The sequence below is a fragment of the Microtus pennsylvanicus genome, chromosome X (genome assembly GCF_037038515.1).
Source record: "Microtus pennsylvanicus isolate mMicPen1 chromosome X, mMicPen1.hap1, whole genome shotgun sequence".
Taxonomy (NCBI): Eukaryota; Metazoa; Chordata; class Mammalia; order Rodentia; family Cricetidae; genus Microtus; species Microtus pennsylvanicus.
The window spans coordinates 41,850,293-41,867,820 of record NC_134601.1 but is presented as its reverse complement, the minus strand read 5'-3'; positions in this window follow the sequence as shown (position 1 = coordinate 41,867,820).

Genomic DNA, 17,528 nt, shown 5'->3' with positions numbered 1-17,528 from the left:
TTTCCCATATGCTGTGTTAAGCTGCAAGTGTGTTTCATCAGAATGAGGGCAACTAAGAACTACTGTGGTCAGATGCCTACCTAATGCTCCCCCACCACTCTCTGTTGGACATGTTTAAGTGAGAAACAAACATTTATTAGAGGCCGCTAAATTTTGATATCACTTCTCACTGCAGTGCAACCTAGCTCATCCTAGCTTGTAAAGCTTCCAAAGATGTCCGAAAAGTGACTTAACAAAGATTTGTAGCTGCCACACAGTAACTCTTTCATGAGTTTGAACTGAGAGAATGACTTATTTATTTCTTTGATTCTGTTACAAATACTGATAAATCCCAAGTCACAGAACTAGGTGCAAGAGGTGGCCCTTCCTCCTAAAGACAAAGCTTGTTCTGTGACTAAGCACTCTTTCCCCTTTTGCCTTGCTTCCTGGGTAATGAGGGAGAACCTCTGAGCCACCCCCTGAGGTCCTAGTCGAGTGGCTGTCAGTTCTTTATGGAAAGCATATTGTAAATCTTCACTTTCTCTCATCATAAACCAGTGTGAGAGTTGGCATCTGTGCTGCAAGTGGAATTTTCTGCTTTTAGTGATTTGACACTTTGGCCCTTTTGTTACAAATCCAGTTTTAATTTTCTTAACATAGTCCAGGCACAGCACATAAACCCCTGCACCCTGGGGAGGTTTGTATGGTCAGTTCCATTAGAGGCTGTTTTTTCCCCTTTCTTTCTTTCTTTCTTTCTTTCTTTCTTTCTTTCTTTCTTTCTTTCTTTCTTTCTTTCTTTCTTTCTTTCTTTCTTTCTGACTTTGCTGAAATTGATTACAAGTGTTGAAACAAACATGCAGGCAATTTCCTTGTCTGACAGCTCAGGAACAAGGGAAACTGAGCTGTTGGAGCACACATTAATTGGTGAACTTGGAAAGTATTGTGTGGGAAGGGTCACGCCACATGGAGAGGAGACAAGGAGCTGCCAGCCAGTGCATTTCTTAGTTGCCAATTTGACAGTTTCAAAGACCTTTGTGTTAAAAAAAATTGCAAGTGAAAATTAAATGTTCAAAAATATTCAATGGATACACGGCAGTCCTTATTTTACTTAAATTTTCTGTCTTCAGCATTTCACACTTGACTTCTTTGAAATATCTTTCTCTTGGCTTTGGTGACACTCAATTCTTCTTCATCTCACAGAAACTTCCTAGTTTCTCCTTGACCTATTTTTCCTGGACCCTTTCCCTCTGCCTACTTGCTAAATGTTGATATTTACCACCACTATCGTCTACTCTTATTGTCACCCTATACTTGAGTATTTTTGCCCATTTATATTACTTTAACTGCAATGTTTATGCTATCTTTGTGACTCCAGACAAGTTTTCATGTAAAGTTGTCATATCTATATATCCAAATACCAACTTGCCACCTTCATTTAGATATCTCATGGACACTTTTCCCCATGTGCCCTTTACCACCGCAAAGGCACCAGAGTCTACAGGATTGTCACAACAGTAAACTGTTACTCAATACCACTATCCTTCCTTAACTCTATCTAGCTAGTACCTATATAAAGATAACTGTCAATTCTCCCCATGGATGGGTTCCCATAAATTTCTAGAATGAAAATTCATGTTCCACAGGTATATCTTCTTTTGAGAGAAGTCTTCACCATGTAACTCCATCTGACCTTGAAACCAGGATCCTTCTTTCTCAGCCCCCTGAGTGCTGGGATTATCATTATGCACTATCATGTCTTGATTCTCCACAGGCACAATTTATTATTCCCAGCCTTCTAGTTGACTTCATTTGCTTTATCTCTTACCTAAATATCATCATCTCTGTAAAGATCCTGCATTACTCCTCTGTGAACTTATTTATGCTTTTCCTTCAGCTTGAAATGTTGTCTTCTCCATCTGGAAATTTGCTTTTCATCCTTCAGAGCCCAGAACTGATGTCACCTTCTTTGTGAAGCTTTCCATGGTATTCCTCATAATAATTACCTTATTCATCTGCACTCCCATAGCATATATACATATGTAGCCCAAAGCATTTATCACATTATAAAAGCAGATTTTCATGTTTGTTTTTCTATTACACTTTTATAACAAATTGATTTTGTCATGTTTGTCTTTCCATTAAACTTTAAACTTCTCTGTAGCAGGTACCTATTAATCTTTCTTCCTCCAGGACCCAACAGCATGCTTGACACAAAGTTGGCTCTCAGGGCAGACTTGTGGAATGAACAAATATGGAATGGGTTAGAGATTAAGTAGGTTTAAATGGAGACGGCTAAGTAATAATACATTTCTTTAAGTTACTATTAATCCTTTACATTTTTATGGCCCTTTAAACTTTTAAACCACAACCAGACACATTATTTTATACTGTCTTTTTACAAAAACCTCGCAAACTGGGTGGAGTAGAAAGTATTTTTTGCCTCTTATAAGAGGACAGAAAGCAAAAGACTCAAGAGCATCTAGTGATGTAGCTGTGGGATTATGACCAGAACTTCGCCTTTTCAATTTCTCTTCAGTGCTTTTGAAGTTTTCATATGAAAATGATAACCTTGTTCTTGAGTTTGACATTCATAGAATGTAGATAATGTAAGTTTAATTACTATAAATAGAAGTATTTAATTATATAAAATATACATATAATTATTTAGTTATTTGCAGAGGTTATATTTCTAAGTCCCCATATAAGCAGCATTATATGGACTCAACAGCTTGTGTTTGAGAATATATATTTACTTGCAACTACATATATGCATGCAATTACAATTGATGATAAAATAAAAGCCATGAATTTGAAGGAGAGTGAGGAAGGGTATGTGGAACAATTTGGAGAGAAGAAAGGGAAGGGAGAAATGTTGTAATTAAAATATAATCTCAAAAATTAACAAAAAATAATTTTAAAGGTCACAGGTAAACTTACATATCTATGGATACTTGATTTTTGACAAAGAACCAAAATTATACAATGGAGAACAAAGAGTATCTTCAACAAATGGTGCTGGCATGACTGAATGTCAGCAAGTAGAAGAATGCAAATAGATCCATAACTATCACCCTGCACCAAACTCAAGTTCAAGTGGATCAAAAACCTCAACATAAATCCAATTAAACCAAACCTGATAGAAGAGAAATTGGGGAATAGCCTTGAATGCATTGGCACAGGAGGCAGCTTCCTGTATAGAACATCAATAACACAGATACTAAGATCAACGATTAATAAATGAGACCTCATGAACTTGAAAAGCTTTTGTAAAGCAAAGAACACTGTCAATGGGACAGTCAGCCTGTAGAATGGGAAAAGATGTTCACTAATCCCACATCTGACAGAAGGTTGATCTCCAAAATATATAAAGAACTCAAGAAACTAGACTTCAAAAAACAAATAATATAATTAAAAAATGAGGTACAGACCTAAACAGAGAATTCTCAACAGAAGAATCTCAAATGGCAGAGAAATACTTAAAAAAAATGGTCAACATCTTTCATCACCAGGGAAAAGCAAACCAAAACTGCTTTGAGATTTCATCCTACTCCTGTCAGAATGGCTAAGATCAAAAACACAAAACAAAAAATGACGGCTTTTGCTGGAGAGGATGTGGTGTAAGGGGAAGACTCCTCTATTGCTGGTGGGAGTATAAATTTGTAAAGCAACTTTGGAAATCAATATGATGGTTTCTCAGAAAATTGGGAATCAGGGTTGAAGAGGAAGGGGAGAGTCAGGGAGGGAAGCAGAGATAAATGTAGAGCTCAATAAAAATAAATAAAAAACATTTAATTAAAAAAGAATTGAGGATCAGTCTACCTCATGGCTCACTGATCCCATTCTTCAGCATATACCCAAATGATGCTCAAATCATACCACAAGTACACTTTCTCAACTATGTTCATAGCAGCTTTATTTGTAATAGCCAGAACCTGGAAACAACCTAGATACCCCTCAACCAATGAATCGATAAAGAAAATATGATACATTTACATAATGGAGTATTATTTAGCAATTCAGAATAATGACATCAGGAAATTTGAAGGCAAATGGGGATAGAACTAAAAAAAATCATCCTGAGTGAGGTAACCCAGACCCAGAAAGACAAACATGGTATGTACTCACTCATAATTGGATATTACCTACAAAGTAAAGGATAGTCATGCTACAATCCATAGACTCAGAGAGGTTAGGTAACAAGGAGAGCTGGGGGGGTGGTGGTGTATGGATCTTCATGGGAAGGGGAAATAGAGGAGATCTCCTGGGTAGACTAGGGGCAGATGGGAATGGAGATTTGAAAGGTCTGGTTGGGGCATGTGTAGAGGGAAAGTACTGAAAGAGATAACAGGAAAGGAGGCTTTTCAGGGTCAGGTAGAAACCTGATGCAAAGGACTCCCACGTATCTACAAGGCTGACTCCAGCTAAGACTCCTAGCAATAGTGGATACATAGCCTTAACCGTCTCTTTCCTGTGATCAGATTGGTGATTACTCCAATTGTCATCAGAGAGCCTCCATCCAGTAACTGATGCAGGCAGATAGAAAGACCCATTGCCAAACGCTGGGCTGAGCTGGGTTATCCTGAAGAGAGTGAGGAAGGTTTGTAGGAGCCAGAGGGGTTGAAGACACCACAAGGAAATGAACTGAAACGAATAACTTGGCTCATAAAAAACTCAAAGAGTCTGAACCAACAACCAGAGAGCCTGCATGGGAAGGACCTAAGCCCTCTACCTATATATGTGACAGTTATGTAGCTTGGTCTATTTGTGATATTCCTTAACAATGGAACCCTAATGTTTTGGCTGGCTCTTGGGAACCTATTCCTCATACTGGATTGACTTGCCCAGCCTAAATACAAGGGAGGTGCTTAGTCTTACTGCAACTTGATATGCCATGTTTTGTTGAAACCCATAGGATGCTGGCCCTTTATGAACAGAAGCAGAGGAGGAGTGGATTGAGTCTTCATATGGGTGGTGGTGGTGGTGACTGGTAAGGGAAGGGGAGGAAAAGTGAGGAGAGGAGGGAGTGGAAACTTCAGTTGGATGTAAAAATAAATAAATAAACCAAACAAAAGGGCACAGGCAAACTTTTTATATTTACTTAAAATTCATATAATGAATGAAAATATATTATATAAATTAATATAAAATACATGTATTGTATATACTTACATATAATATGAATGAAGTTATGCCACTTGGGGAGATAATGTTCTCCCCAAAAGCCACAGACTTTCTAATGAAAATCCCAGTATCAGACATGGGAAACACCAGTTGTCAGTCAAGGGAGATAAAGAAATTCCCAAAATAATATTGTTGATTCTCTTGATTTCCTCACAGAATTTGAAAGTAAGTCCCTAATTTGGAAGACACCACACATTTCAGACACAGACCTTGTGGGAATCAAATTGGCTTTGGCCTGGAAACCTTTTCCCTGAGGACTCTCATAGGATCTGAAGGTGCTATGCAGGATGCTAAATGAGAAAAGCAAACAACAAGACTACATAGCTTTAAACCCTGTGAATGACAACAGTGGATGAAGACATCCCCAAGTGTGCAAGGGGATAATCAACAGTTGTCTAATTGGCTTTAAGGCTCATTTGATAGGATAGAATTCATGTTCTGGTACTGTAAACCTGGACAACTATCAGTGACTGCTGAGGCCATGAATCCTAGAGGAAAACCTACTGTTGACACTTTTCCTCACTGTATAATTCCTAACTGCATTGTAAATACTTATTTTTATATCCACAGATAGGTGTAGCTTTTATCACCCACTAAATAAACTTCCCTTTTCAGCAGACAGAGGTCATTATAGAAAGAAGTCACAACTGGTCAAAATGCAGAAAACAATTTATCATAGAGTGCGCAGTCCAGGTGATACATATACAACAGAATCCTCTCAGCTAAGATTCAGAGAACATCTTGGAAGAAGGGGAAGAGAGATTGTTCAAGCCAGAGGATCAGGATGTCTGTTATTGAGACAATGTCTTCTATATATGATGGGGAAGCTGCACCCACAAATCTTAATAAAGTGCTTACCTAATTAAGACCTACCTAATGTGTGGGTGAGGGAAATCTCACATATCTTAATTCCTAGATGAAGCGTGAAAGGGGAAATTAGCTTTCCCTGACAGGTTATATAATTCCAGGTGGTCAGCCCTAAACATATATTTATATGACCAACATCAAATGTACTCAGCATAATTAAAGTAAGAAATAAGAATAATTTTATAGGTGGGGTATGGAAGGAATTTAATGGATGAGAGGGAAGTGTGCAAATGATGTAAACACAGTACTTATGCATGGAATTAAAAGAAAGCTTTAAATTAAAAATCTTTCGGTTATCTTTTTGAGACCAGATTTCACTATGTAGTCCAGGCTGGTATGGAGTTTACTAGCCTCCTACCTCCACCCACCTAACTTGACACTGCCTTATTTAATTTTTATGAAAGCACTATAAAGTATCTTCATTTAAAAATCCAAAAACTGAGATTAAAAGAAGTTAGGCAAAGGGCCTAATATTATAAAAATTGGTATTCTACACAGCTGAGAGCTTATATAAGTTTCAAAGCTTATAGTTTTTTGGGGGAGGCCTTATGATTTTCAGTAGTAAAAATAGACAGTGTATTAAACAGTGTTAAGTTCATGGCAAATTTGATTGGGAAGAGAATTTCAATGGAGCTTCCCACCCCTTTTCATGTGCATCTCATCTTGTTGCATTACCAGATATACCAGACTATGTATTTTTTGTAATTGATGGCCCTGCATCTAGACATCATTATCAACCAGAATATGTAAGTTATGTTTAGATTCACTTTTAGTGCTGTGGATTTGGTAAAATATATAATATGCATGTCTATTATTTATAGTATTGCACAATCTCACTGCCCTTAAAATTTTCTCTATTCTATGTATTCGCTTATTCCTTCCTTTCTCAAGCCTTGATAAACACTGTCTCCATAATTTTGCCTTTTCCAGAATGACATGCAGCCTGTAGCTTTCTCAGATTACTAATATGTATTTAAGTGTGCTTTGTGTCTTCAAAATACACATACACACATCCAGCAAAGCACTAGACTAGAAGACCAGAAATAAATGCACAAATTTATGGTCAATTGAGTTTTGACAAAGATGCCAAGAACATACAATGGGGAAAGGACTTTCTCCTCAAGGAATACCATTGTGTAAACTTGATATCCACATGAATAACAATTAAGTCATGCCTTTTAAAAACAGCTATACGAAAATTAAGTTCAAATGACTAAAAGGCTTTTAAAATGTAATACCCAAAACTACAAAATTACTAAAAGAAAACGTAAAAGAAAGCTCTGTGGCATTAGCTTAGGAGATAATTTTTTTTAAATATACCACCCCCAAAGCATAGGTAGTGAAAACAAAGTTAGACTAACAGGAGTACATCAAAGTGAATAGCTTCAGTCCATCAAGGGGACCAACTAAGAATGAGAACCCAACCCATTGAATGGAAGAAGTATTTGCATAGAAATTTCCCACAGGAAGACACACAAATGTCCCAACAAAATATGAAAAAAGCTCACTACACATTAGGGAAGTGAAAATTAAAATCATAACAAGCTATCACTTCACTCCAGTTATAACTGCAGTTACCAAGAGAACTCAAAGTTTTAAGTGTTGCAGAGAATGCAGGGAGATAAAAACTGAACATTGCTCATGAAAGCGAAAGTCGATGCATCCATTATGCAAACAGCATGAATTCTCTCAAAAATAAACATAGATTTGCCATGTAATCAAACAATCTTACTACTAAGCAGATAAGCAAAATATAGACAATCTTCAGATTGAAGAGATATTTATTTACAGTCTCAGTACATTGCAATATTGCGGTGCCATTCATTATTGCAAGGATGAAATCAGTCCAACTGCCCACCAGTGTAAACACATTATACAGCCTTAAAAAGAATGATAATCTATCATCTAGGACAATAAAGATGAAAGATGCTACCTTATGTGAAATAAGCCAGGTATAGAAAGGCAAACTATTTATGTCTACAATCTTTAAAGAGTTGAATTTTTGGAGATAGAGAGTAGAATGTTTATCTCCAGAGTTCAGGAGAATAGAAAAGAACCAGTAAGAAAATACTGATCAAAGGGTTAAAAAATGGTAGTGTATGTTTTTGAGACATACATCACAGCTGTTAACTAATGATATGTATTTTCAAATTGCTAAAAGGTTAGATTTCTAATATTTTCAACATAAAAATACATAAGTACCTTCAGTAATGGCTATGTTTATTATGCAATATATATACAGATGAATCATTGTATCACATTACATCTCATAAATGTCTACAATTATTATTTGTTAATCAAAGCTAAAAATTTAAATTAACAAAGAAAGATCATGATAGAGACACTAGGGCAATATTCAGAGATAAAGTTCACTGCCTATCAAATTTCACTGCTTTACAGTTCTTTGAAATGTATGTCCAACCATATATACATGTGATGCATGTGAAATGGTACTCATTGCTGGGTCTTGTAATGTTTGCCTAAACTCAAAACCTTCGGAGGCAAAGGCAGAAAGATGAGAAAATCAAGGCCAACCTGTGCTACAGAGTGAAACCTTTTCTCAGAAATAAAGGAAAAAACTAAACACAACTAAAAAGCAGTGAGTGGGTCTGTAGATTCAGTGCTTGAGTGTTGTTGTTGTTGTTGTTTTTTGCTTTTCCCATATGCAAGTCCTCCATTACCTGATTATGAATGTGCGTTTGAGTATCTCCCCATATCTTCCTTCATTTGCAAGTCATGTTTCTCCTGTCCTAAGTGAATTTCTTAACCATAACCTTCGTCCGTTTTTTTCTGTTGAAAAGCTTTTATTTTTATTCTTGATCATATTATGGATACTAATTCTTTATTTGTTGCATATATTACAAATACATTCTCCTGTTTGTCAGCTCATAATGTGTTGTCCATTTACTATAAATTTTGATTTATCTAATCTGCTGAATATTTCTTGATTTATGCTTTTCTTTTCTTTTAGAAATGCTGAGACCATAACATGATCAATTATATATTCTTTTAATCACTTTACTTTTTTGTTTTTTTCATATAAGTTTTTAGCATGCCTAGAGTTTACTTGCCTATGTGGTAAAAGACAAGGAAATGGTCAAGTTTTCCCTTTGTATCGTCAGGTATTCCAATCTCATTTATGGAACCGTTTTTTTCTTTTTCTACCAGTCTGGAAATCCAGTTGTATATTATGAATATAATTATAATATATTCATGAATTTACAACTGGGCTTTTCTTTGTGTTCTGTTGATCTATTTGACTTACCATGTGTTAACCAATGGTACTTTTTGTTTGTTTGCTTTTTTTTTCACAGTCTTACCATGTAACACTGCCTGGTTTGGGAACTCACAGAGCATCACCTGCTTCAGCCTCCAAAGTGCTAGAATGAAAGGTGTGCACTCCCATGCCTGACTCAGTACAATGTGTTAGTTATTGCGGTTTTATTGAAGTCCATGTTATTTAGCAGAAAATATTGAATTTTCTTGGCTATTTGACTATTTTTGGACCCTTGGGTTTCTATACAAATTTAAGAATCAATTTGTCAGTTTGAATCAAGAAATAACTACTATTAGAATTATGTTGGAAATTGATTTATATTTATGGATGATTCTGGAGCAAGCAGTCATGGTATATTCCTCAAATTTTGCATCTTTTTGTGTTACTCAGCAATATAGATATGTTTACATATTATGTTCTGCTCATTTAGGACCTGACAACTAACAGGGAGTCTAGCCCTAGATGCAAGCTGAAGGAAGAATGTTAATGAAACCTTCCTGAGTGACCTGGAGGAGTGGATCACTTTTCAGTCTTCATTCATATGCAGCTTACTAGTTGATCTACTTTATCCCAACCTTATAGTATAATTTCCAACTCAGGATGGCATATGGCTTATGTAGATGACAGAACTCGGCTCATAATAAGCAATTGTGAGCATGCTGTCAGATGATAACTCTTTGTTAAATGTTCCATCTCTAGCATTTTCTATTTCATGATGGCAACACATCATGAGATTATCTTCAAAATGTAGTTTTCCTCTTCTGTAGCACAATTAATAAAATCCCAGAGAAAGAAATTGGAGTTCAACCTGAAGGTCAGAAAAGCAAAACAGTCAACCACTGGCTCTTACCTCTACCTCAGTCTGAAATGGCGATCCTGTCTCCGGGAATCTCAGGATGAGACTGTGTCTGAGAGAGCTGTTTTATAATTCCTCTTAGGGCTCAGATTGAAGGTGTATACCACTACTGCCCAGTTTCTATGGCAAACTAGCGTGTCTCCTGGGATTAAAGGTGTGTGTCAACACTGCCCGGTCTGTAAGGCAAACTTTATTATTAAAATACAAATGAAATATCACTATATACTTCAGATACTATGGTAATATTTTACAACTTCAAAGCAATGCATTACGGTTGTTCTCCTACTAGAAGTTGTCTTTGAGCTTCACATTCCCTTTGTTTCCAATCACTAACCATACAAAGAAGAGTAGCTTGTGTCTACAGAGGCCATTTTTCTCCTAGTTTCACACAGATCTGAACGCATTCTCTGTCACTGGTGTATGACTCATTGCATAACGTGTGCATCCAGAAGCCAAAGAAGTCCATTAGCTATTATACCTCCTTCTTTATGGAAATGAAACAAGATGCTGTAAGCGTTCTTCTGCTATGGAAGAGATACCTTTAAAACCATGACTCATTGGCAACTCTCTGAGTCTTCGTGAGATCTGTCTTACACCTCATGCAGCACATGTGTGTCTTGCCAAATCCTAAAGCATATTATGCCACCTCTTTTTCTGCCTCACTTATTCGGCATGTCGACAATGCAACGATTTTCAATGATGTCCTGAAATATGCAGGTGCTATTTTTTTCATGGTGTATTGTGACAAAGAGTATAAACAAAAGAATTATAACAGACTAAGATAAAAATAATATAGATGGAGGAAAGTGATAGATTTCCCAATTTGAAAGTCTATCGCATTCTTGTATGAAGTGAATAATGGTTGTTGTGTATTTACATTGATGGGCTTACTAAAGCCATTCGATATTTTGTTTCTCATTTCTGTAACTGAGGAGAACCTGTGCTTTTCTTACTCCATTTCTATTCACTTTAAACATTAACATGAAATCGGTTAATAAAACTGGATATATTTCTCATCTTTTTTTCTGCTCCACAAAATGCAAAATATGGCACTATCAGATTCTTGTGGGTTTGATACAAGTCACCTACAAAAAACATACAGGGCATGTCCTGTTTTTGCAGTAACACCTCTTTAAGGGAGAAAGGATTTACTCTGGGAAAAAGATGTGCTCTTTTAGGGTACAGACAATAACAGGAAGAAAGGATAAGTGGCATGGACTTGAGGTAGTTGGAAATATTGCATTCACAGTTGAGACAAATTTTTAACTACAAATTAAATTTACGTAATGATTATTAATATATTTGCATTTTATTCCTTCCCAAGTCAACCTTATTAATTTTTTCTTATAAATAATTCATCCCACTAATCATTAGACTTTATTATTGTCATACATCATATCTTAGTTCTTTTGAAACAAAGTGTCACACTGTAGCCCCAGCAATCCTGAAACACTTTGGCATTATACAATTTTCTAGACTATATTAGTATCTTTGTCTTTTTACACAAATGTAAACATTCTTAAAGTTACTGTGTAGTTCAGGCTATCCTTAGACTCATGACAGCTCTCCTGTCTCTGTCTTCCAGGTACTCCAATTACTGGCATGAGTTTCCATGTATGGTATATAAAACGATCCAATGACTTAAAAGTTCTACTTTATATGTGTACATTTGTTCCACTGTTCCATATTCATTACATTTTTCATTTGTACATTTTCTTTATTCCTCATGTATCTTACCACAGACTACTGTACTAACTTTTTGGGAGAGCTGGCTTTCAGTTTTATTTGTCATCTTTAATATATGTCTGTTTTCTGTTTTATCATTTTCTTCCGATGAATTTTATTATGCTGTCCAGCCTGACTTGCAACTTGTGATTCTCCTGCCTTGGATTCCCAAGCTGTTGGAAATACAGGCAAGCATTACCCTGCCCAGATGTTTTATTAGCTTCTCCAGTTGTTTTTATTACTTAGAGACAGATGCTGTTAGTTAGTGTTTGTTGTTATATTTTCAAGTTTTCCCATCTGGTTGGTAAAACATAATTATTAAAAATTAAACCATATAAAACTCTAAGTAAATAAAGTATATTAAAACAAAAAACAATAGGCACCCAAAGCACACCGTTTAATATCGCTTTTAATGTTTTGTTATTGTTTATGTTTTTGAGATTGTTCACAGCTATTGTATTGGAATGATCTACTGTGCATCCTTTCCCAGTAAAAATCATTTTGGCGCTCAAAATTGGCCCTGGTGAGAATGATCAAGCCACAGAAATACATAAATGCTCTCTGTAACAAAGAGTTTGATTTATTGTTTTTGGTAATTCTCAAGATGTATGAAAATATAATCAACCTTTGATTATACTGTGTCTGTAGACATTTCTTTTTAGATATTGCATCAATTATTCTTCCCATGTTCAGAATTATTATCTGGGTAAGCACAGAAGCCAGTCATATCATTGCCATGTAGGTCTATATTTTTCACATGCATTAGAAGGACTATTGATTCTTTGATTGGTGAGTTCAGTGTGTGTGTGCTCTTTAAAAATTGGTTTAACGAGATGGAGGAAGGACAGAGATTAGAGCAAGAAAAGAGATATTTTGACTGAGGGAGCCATTATGGGGTTAGCAGAAGCCTGGCTCTACAGAAATTCCCAGGAATCTACCAGGATGACCCCAGTTAGGACCCTAAGCAATATAGAAGAGGAGGCCTGATTTTGACTTGTCCTGTACTCAGACTGATGAATATGTTAAATATCACCATAGAACCTTCATCCAGCTACTAATGGAAACAGAAGCAGAGACCTGCAGCGAAGCAGTAGACTGAGCTCCCAAAGTCCAGTTGAAGAGTGGAAGGAATGAGAATATGAGCAAAGAGTTCAAGACCGTGATGAGTTCACCCACTGAAACAGTCTACCTGAGCTAATGGGAGCTCACCAACTCCAGCCAGACTGCAAAGGAACAAGCATAGGACCAAACTAGTCCCTCTGAATGTGGTTGACAGTTGCATGGCTGGGTCAGATTGAGGTGCCACTGGCAGTGGCACCAGGATTTATCTCTACTGCATATACTGGCTTTTCGAGAACCTATTCTCTTTGGATGGATACCTTGCTTAGCCTAGATATAGTAGGGAGGGCCTTGGACCTTCCACAAGGCAATGTGCCTTAACCTCTCTGAGGAGTGAATGGGGGTGGAGTGGGTTGGCATGTGGAGAGAATAAAAGGAGGGAAGGGAGTGGGAACTTGGATTGGTATGCATAATGAAAAAAGATAGTTTGTTTTCTTTAAAGAAATAAATATATAAAAGAAAAAAAGAAAAAAATTGGTTTGAATGTTTTGAGGTTACAGAGAGACTATCTGTAAGTTTGGAGAGTTTCCACACATCACTTCCTTGACATCAGCACAATGATAGTACACTTGTCAAATGGAACAACACTTACAGATCACTACGCAAAGCCTAGAGTTTACATTAATGTTCACACTTCCTCTTTCGAGTTTCATGGGTGTTGCCAAATCTATAATGACAAATATATACAGGCATGTAACTCTATATGTAACCTTAGTGGTCTAAAACCCCCTCTATACTGTGTACTCGTCCCTTTCTCCATTCAACCTCTGGAAACCCACTGCTTTTTGTTTTTATTTATTTAATTTTAATGTATCTATCAACTTGCTATTTTATTGTTTTAGCTATACCTTGTCTATCTCTAGTAATTTTTATCTACTTTATCAGGACCTGAATAGAGGTATGCTCAAATCTCACACCGGGATTACAGATTGGATTTTGATCGCGCTACTTCTACTTTCTCTTGGTACATTTTAAAGCGATGCTTTAAAATCTTTCAGTTTGGCCAGGCAGTGATGGAGCACACCTTTAATCCCAGTACTCGGGAGGCAGACATATGCAGATCTCTGTGAGTTTGAGTCCAGCCTGGTCTACAGAGTGAATCTCAGGATAGCCAGGGCTGCACAGAGAAACCCTATCTTGAAACAAACAAGAACCTAATCAACCAAACAAAAAATCTTTCAGTTTGGATGATCTGAGTTTGAATTCTTGACACCCACATAAAAAGTAAGGTGTCACAGAGTATGTCTGTAACTCCAGTGCTGGGGATGAGAAGAATGGACAGAGATTATGTCTCTGGAACATCCTGGCCAATCAGTCTAGCCAACTTAGCAACCCTAAGGTTCATTGTCTCCAAAAATAAGGTGGAGCATAAATGAGGAAGATGTCCAACATTAGTAGCTGATCTACATAGCTACGTGTGCGTGTGCGTGCGTGGACACACACACACACACACACACAAATAAAGTTCACAGTAAAAAATACGTAATTTAATTTTCTTTGTGAATGTCTCCATCTCTCTGTCTTCCTATCTCTCTCTCATATCCCTATGTGGCACTGGATAGCTTGGAACTTGGTATGTTCAAGGCTGGCCTCGAACTTACAGAAATGGGCTTGCCTCTGCCCAAGGAGAACTGGGATTAAGCGTGTGCACCTCTACAAATGACAGGGGTGATATGTTTCTTTTTCTTAATATTTTTAATATTAAATTCCATTTTTCCTGTTGTGCATTTTTACCTCCATCCACTTTTCATGGTGATGGGCACTAAACCGAGGGTCTTGAAGCTACTGAACAAACACTCAGCTACTAAGACACCCCATAACCCCTACTCTCCTTTCTTTCATCATTGTCATGATGTATTACATATGCTTCTTGTAGACAATGGCAGTTAAATTTTTCATTTGTAAACTTAGTACATCTATATTCAAGTAGATTTATTTATTTACTAATTTGTTATGCTGGGTCCTGCACATGCCACTGTGCTTGATCATTGAGCTACATCCTTAGCAAAAGCTTTAATCCACTCAAATTAATTTGAACTATTCATGTACTATTTTGTGTTTTATGATGACCATATTTTATATTTTCTTTTGGTTTCACATCGCATGGCCTAAGTGCATCAATTTTCCTGGTTGATTTCATTTTCATTAAAACCTTTTAAGATTTATTAATAGTATTTTGTGTGGATGATTCTTTTGCTTGGATGTATGTATGTGCTCCACATGTGTGTCTCATGTCCACAAATGTCAGGAGAGGCCATCAGATACCCTGAAACTTGAGTTACAGATGGTTGTAAGTCACCACGCTTGTGCTGGGAATCAAACCCTGGATCTCTGGAAGAACAACAAGTACTCTTAACTGTGGAAACATCTCTCCAGCCCTCATTTCCATTTTTGAGTTGGAGCAAAGATCATATAATTGCTATTATTTGGTAAGCATGCCAGATCTAATAACTCTGTTATATGGAAAACTTGAAACTTTCTTTCCTATATTTTTTTAGCCCTAAAAATTTTATCTGGCTCATTTATTTCTTTGAAGTAACAGTCTCCAAGTTGTAAGTACAGTTTAAGTATTTTCTTTGTTTCTAGTCCTTTAATATTTCCTTTCTTGTTTTCAAGATTATATATATATACTACTTAATATTATATATACATATTTTTATTTTAATTTTATTTTTTGCAATAAGAAGCAGATTTTAATAAGCAGAGCAAAAATTTCCACCATTTAGATATTCTCACATCCACAATTTTTGAGGTGACTTTTCTAATATGCTTTCATCCACATATGTTTAACCTGCGAAAGAAAAAATATCACCTCCATTATGGCGGTGGGTGGTCCTTGGACTTCCCACAGGGCAGGGAACCCTGATTGCTCTTCAGGCTGACGAGGGAGGGGGACTTGATCTGGGGAGGGGGAGGGAAATGGGAGGCGGTAGCGGGGAGGAGTCAGAAATCTTTAATGAATAAATAAATAAATAAAAAGTGAACCCCACAAGAGTTGGTCTAGTGGGAGCCAGTCTGAACACTTTGTATTTTAGAGTATGTAGATCCTTGGCTGACAGGTTTTCAGTTTCATCAGCTTGACCTCTTAAACCAACCAACCAAATAAAAACTGAGGTGGTTCACATAAAAAAAAGGCGGGGCCGGGCGGTGGTGGCGCATGCCTGTAATCCCAGCACTCGGGAGGCAGAGGCAGGCGGATCTCTGTGAGTTCGAGACCAGCCTGGTCTACAAGAGCTAGTTCCAGGACAGGCTTCAAAACCACAGAGAAACCCTGTCTCGAAAAACCAAAAAAAAAAAAAAAAAAAAAAAAAAAGGTGGTAAATGTGAGGATGACTGTCATGGAACCAGAAAGAATAAAGAATTTGTCAACAGTACTAAGTAACAATCATATACATATTTTTAAATATTAGGCATTTTTGTAGATCAGGTGTGTGTGAATTTGTGTTGTGTGTGTTGTGTGTTTTATGGAATAGTGGCTTACTTCCATTAGGCTTATTACATTGACTTGGGGGTGGGGAGCCTGTGCTCTAACCACCAGGATCTACTGCCTCCCAGTGTTACTTCCTCTGATAGATGCCAATATCACTCTTGATGCTCTGTGAGTTGTAGCAAAGTCGGATATTAGGGAAAATGCTGAGAGATGAGAGAGAGAGAGAGAGAGAGAGAGAGAGAGAGAGAGAGAGAGAGAGAGAGAGAGAGAGAAGAAAAACCACAACCACCTTACTGCTCAACTTTCCAGCCAAAAAGAAATTGAGTTCCTGTTTCTTCCTGCCTTATCACTTCTTCTCTATACCCAACTATATCAGTTCTAGTCTGTCTGTACAGACCTCCCGACCTCTATGGTCATCTAGTGGCTAGCTCCATCCTCTGATCTTCAGGCAGGCTCTATTTGTATAAGCAAAATATCACCACATTTTTCCATTTTTTGTCTAAAAATTTAAAAAGAAAGCTATAACTGATATAAGAAAAACTATGTACAATGTCTAGTACATTAACAATTGACAAATTCAGAGAAAATATTCCATATCTATCTTATCTTGTTGAGCCCAAAAGGTTGCACCTAATTCACTTTCTATTCTAACTTGTATTACCAAAACTATCTATGTATCTCAACCTTATATAATTCACATTTCTTTTGCGAATTTCATTTCTGAATCTGGTAACAAGGAAAACTATAATAATAACTATAAAGTCTTCAATTCCATCAGAGACCTAAGAAGGAAATACTATTACCTGAGTAAGCAGGAAGTGCAAGCAAGCAACTTGCAAAAACTGTGAGAAATGACAGAAACTGCTGGCTGTCTGGACAGTCACCCAAGGTTCCTCTGCAACATTGAGACATCCGTCTTTGGCCTATAGGCCTAGCATATCTGACAGACTTTTCTGTGATGCAGGATATTCTAAAGGGCTGTTCTACCTTGTTTTGGCAAAGTTCAGCAGTTCTTTCTTTCGTGTCCTGCTTGTCCAACTTGTACAGCATACTGACTGCAGTTGAAGTGAGAGCACTTTCTTACCCAGTGGCTA